The sequence below is a fragment of the Etheostoma spectabile genome, unplaced genomic scaffold, assembly GCF_008692095.1.
Source record: "Etheostoma spectabile isolate EspeVRDwgs_2016 unplaced genomic scaffold, UIUC_Espe_1.0 scaffold280, whole genome shotgun sequence".
NCBI lineage: Eukaryota > Metazoa > Chordata > Actinopteri > Perciformes > Percidae > Etheostoma > Etheostoma spectabile.
The window spans coordinates 1,505,515-1,510,540 of NW_022605578.1; positions in this window are offsets into that span (position 1 = coordinate 1,505,515).

The following is a 5,026-nucleotide window of genomic DNA, read 5'->3' on the forward strand; positions in this document are numbered from 1 at the left end:
GAAACTCGCAAATTAAAGCAAATATCACGGAAACTTGAGAAGATTTGGCGTTCCACTAAACTGGAAATTCTCATTTAATTTGGCAAGATAGTCTTAAAACGTATAGGAAGGCCCTCCGTAATGCCTACTCGTCATTGATTAGGAAAATAGGAACAACCCCAGGTTTCTTTTCGTACTGTAGCCGCTACAGAAGGTCACAGCTCTACTGAGCAAGTATTCCCATAGCTCTTAGTAGTAACGACTTTATGAGATTCTTCAATGATAAAATTCTAACTATTAAAAGCAAAATTCACCAAGACCTGCCTTTAACTGGCACTGACTTATCTCTAAACTCAGGATCGGTGCCGACCCCGACGCCGGTCCCCCGCCGCAGCGACGACGGCCCCAGCAAACGGCCTTCAACCTGGCGGCGAGGCCGTAGAGGAACAACAGGGAGGGATCGTTAGGAAAGTCCCCCAGCCTGGGGGGTCCAGAAACCCTCAACTCCCGCGCACAGACCCAGCAAGCAGCCGGCGGCGGTGGCAATGTGACGACGGTGGTCTCGCGTGACAAAATGGTATCCCCTGCAATATCAAGTCTGAAAAGTTGTACACACACGCCGGCTTAGTTAGCGGGCCACGGGTCCCTCAGCATACGGAAAAAGCTGTTTCCGCCTCAGAAGGGGGGTGGGGCCGAACATGAAAAAGGAAAGGGAAAGGTCCCCTGTGGTTGGGTCATGCGTCTACACAGGCAGCGTGTAAGAGGGTGGGAACAGTTGAGTTCCCCCAGCAAAGCACACACCAGCCGTGACGCCGGGGGGCGATCAAGGGCGCCAGCTGGGTGCGTACCCCGACTGCTCAAGGGCAGCGGGGAAATAGCTTCGCATCCCACTGTAGTACACGTACGCTTGTGCGGCGAGGCGGAAAAAGGGGGTGAGGGGGGAGCCGACCAATCAAAACAAAACCACAAGCTGGATGCCGCGGGGGCGGGGGGGGGTGCGTGGGTTAACGAGCCATTACCAGCGTCCCGCCCCACAAGCGGGCGGCGACCGGGTGAGGGGGGGAAGGGAAGACGCCTACCCGTTTCTTGAAAAGCCGCTGACCAGTGTGGCGTGGGTCTAGGGCTGCGATACAACAGGGAGCGGAAAAAAAAAAAGCATAACGTCCTCGGGGTAGCCGAAAAAAGGAACATGGGCGGGATTGAGGATCTGTCGCTCCCGGCTCTTCCGATGAAAAGGGTCGGTTGTGAACAACAGCTCAGACAGTGTGTCTAACTGCACCACGGGTGAGTCAAATTCAGCGCGGCAGTGTGTGTCGGTAAATGTTGACACCCCTGGACGGTCGTGGATTTCAAAAAGAGCGAGTAGGAGCAGGTGGGTACACACTCCAGTTCTCCGTCCGGCCCGCGCGGCGCGCGGAAAGAACGGAGAACCGCGTGTTCGCGTGGTTGTTGGTGGAACGACTGTGTTTCATAATCGCGCTGTGGGGCGGAGATATCGAGACCAATTTAACGGTGGGTCATAGTTTAGGAAGGGTTGGCTTGCAGCGTGAGAATCGTATTGGGTCCCTGTCCCGGGGTCCCGGGGATCCGCTGCGCCGGTGCAGGTCACCTGGGCCCGTGAGAAACTGAGGGTTTTTTAACTCATACAGGTCTGGTATTTTCAGCACGTGCCAGAAAATTCAGAGGAAGTGCGTGCCCATACCTCGCCTAGAGGGAGGGGCTGTAACGAGGAATTCACACCTGGGGTGATGGTCATGGACGCCCCTTTCCCACAGGTGGCTCAGGCGGCATAGCAGCGTGGGGGTTGTGAGATGGGGTGGCGCCCGCAACGTATTGCTTACATCGCGTGGATCTAAATGTGGACGGCTTACTTTCACGTCCAAATCAAATGGTCCGCAGGGCACAGTAAGTATCCTCGCTTCGTTGCCTTCCAAGGGGCCCTGTTCCAGTTCAAGACCGCTGGCCTATATCGGATACTCACACTATCCCCCCGCCACCTTTCCAAAGTGCATGGAAACGTCGCTCGCAGGAGCCTCTAGCGGAGGGGAGGGCAGGGGTCAGAGGTCCGTCAAAATATTAAACTTGAAATCTGCTCATTCTAAGCACCCCTCTCGGACGCGTGGAAAATAGCGTTCACTCTAAACGCTTGCACACTATGAGAAGGTTTCAGCAGCACGCTACGAGAGAACAACTGGGTTTTGCCATAAATTGGGAACGAAAGGAGGGCTGTCCGCGGAAATCGGTCTGCCGCGGGAAATCGAAAAATCGTTGTTAGGGGTCGTGGTCGTAGCCGATGAGCTGCTAATGCAGCAATAGATAGCCAGGCGTGCAGCACCGAGGCAAAGCCCTGAGCTTCTCGGAAATTCGGTCTGGGTAATTGCCCGGGGGCTGGGTCAAATGCCGGCAGTGCTCGTGGGAGGGGGCGAGTGTCAGCGCTGTCATTTTATGTCTGGCGCGGGTAGGGCATATGCAAAGTCCGCATGGCGACAGCAGGGTGGCCGCCGCTGTGGTCGCGTCCGGGGGTCAACCAATATAGGACAAGGTCCAAGGTGTTTCCCGACTCGTCCACGGTGCTCGAATCCCATAGTGCGGCCACAATGTCTGGGAGGTCTTTGGGTCCCATCCCGAAATCATGGGAAAAAAATCCCTCCCAATCAACCCTGTGCCTACTGGGGGATCCCCCAACGACCCGTTCTTCGCGGGGTTCCCACTTGGGTCAGATTGTACTGTCATATGGTGGGGAAAACAAAAAAACACGGTGTACACGGGAGGGACGGCTCCCCCCTCACTGGCTGGGAAGGGGGGGATTTCGAGTGTCCAGGGGGGGGGTGTATGTGTGGCGGTTGTGTCCAGGGGGGGGGGGTGGTGGACCAAGAGAGAAGGGTGCCTCGGCGCCCAAATCGTCCCTCAGATACACTTACCTGTAGCTGTCCAACGTTGGTGTGAAGTGGTGGGTATAAACACTTTACACCAGAGTGGTGACTGTGAGCATTTGTAGTAAGGACGACAAGGGCACACGCGAGCGGTCATCATAGACCTTCCGAGGGGGGGGCTGCATACGCTGCGGAGCCGCGGTAGCGTGATTATGAATAGGCGCGGAGACCCGTCCGCTGGAGATTGGCAGCAGGCAGGGGCACACCGGTGCATTAGGCGCCTGCACGCAAAGTATAATGATCCCCGGGGGTGATTGGTGTGGTGAAACCGGGGGCAGGCCTAGCGGTGATTTCTAGTGAGGGGGGGGAGCCCTCCGCCACAACGGAGGTGGGAGATTGCATGCGCGCCGCGTATCTTGAGGGATCAGGAGGGAAAAACGGTGTTATGGAGCCGTGAATTCGAAGGAAGCGTAGAGGTTTATCTAGTTCGCGGGGGTTCAACGAGGAGAACTAGCACAGTGCGCCACTTTTGGTTTTTCGCGCTCCGCTGGTGAGACCCGAAAAGCGGGGGGGGGGTAACTGGGGGACAAAACACCTGCCGCTCGGGTTGCTAGAACACGTCCTCTTAACGACCGAACAAACCCTGTCCCAAACCGGGCTCCTATATACTTTTTCCCCCGGGGGCCGCCACCTTATCCCGGTCCCTGTCCTGTGAGCCGTCCTGAGAGGATCTGTTAATGTTCTGGTGGCGCCGGAGCGCACGAGCGCGTCTGGTTCCCCCCTCGTTCAGCTGCTGGGTGGCTCCCCCTGGCAGATTCCGTGGCGAGAGAGACGCACTATCGCAGCTGAACGGTGCGATCTGTCATCCCCAGTAATCAGAGGCTGTGGGGCTGGTTGCTGAGCGGGAACGCTTACAGAGATTGAGCTTGCCCCCCGCCGTGGTACGCACATCCAGGGCTCCAGAGCCCCCTCTACCATAGCAGGCTACGCAGGGCTGCTGTCTGCCTCCAGCGCTGGTGCACAGAGAGGGACGCAGACCCCACATGTGTCCCCTACTCTCGTGCTGACGTACATACAAACTCTGGTGGATAATGATTTGGCTCCATCTACAGTCAAAGCATACGCAGCAGCCATCTCATCCTGTCACGAAGGTTTCGGGTGATGGACAGTTTTTGCGCTCCCCCTGGTGAAGCGTTTTCCTGAAGGGGTTAGGCGACAAAACCGGCTGTCCCCCCTCGCCCCCATGGGACCTAGCTCTGGTGCTCTGGGCTCTGGGAGCCCCCCTTTGAGCCCTTGACACAGGCTTCGCTCAGAACGCGTCGCTTAAGACAGCACTTCTCCTTGCCCTAACGTCGGCCAAAAGAGTGAGTGATTTATGTGCACTGTCAGTTTCTCCGTCCTCCTCTCCTTAGAGGGGACGGGAGCGCAGCCCTTACAGCCAATCCTCCTTCACACGAAGCTTAACTAGTTCTTTTCGGTCAAGGGTTTTTCCTCGAGGGTTTTTTCCCCCCCCTCACGCTAACGGTGCGGAGGAGGCTTCCCACCGGTTGTGTCCGGTGCGCGCTCTGTCACAATACATTTTAACGCGGCAAATATCAGGAAAACTCAGCAGCTGTTTGTCTTATAGAGAACACTCCCAAGGATCAGCCCTCTCACAACAGCGTCTGTCTCACTGGCTGTGCGAGCTATTACCCAGGCTATAGCTCGGAAGGGAAAGAGCCCCCCCAAGACATTCGGGGTCACTCTACGAGGGCTCTGTCGGCGTCTGCGGCTCTATTTAAAGGCATGGCAGTAGCGACATTTGCGCGGCAGCCTCCTGGCTTCCCCTTTGCCCCTTCATCCGCTTTTATCTGCGAGATATGTCTGAATCTTCCATGTCTCATGCGGTTTTGTCCACAGTCAGTGACGGCGTATGCCGCCTGAATGTGCAAAAAAAAAAAAAAAAAAAAAAAAAAAAGCGGATGCCTTGATTGTTGCCAATCTCCTTCACACTCTGCTGAATGACCCTGCTCTGCTGTCTCACCTCTCCTGTACCTGGTATATTTCTTGTGAGACACAGTTTTTTACTCATACATTGTCATATCATGTTGCGTGCACGGAGGTAATCATGTCTCTCGTTGCATGCGCGACAGGATCAATCACGCTTAACCCCCATTAATCATTGTACTACTGCA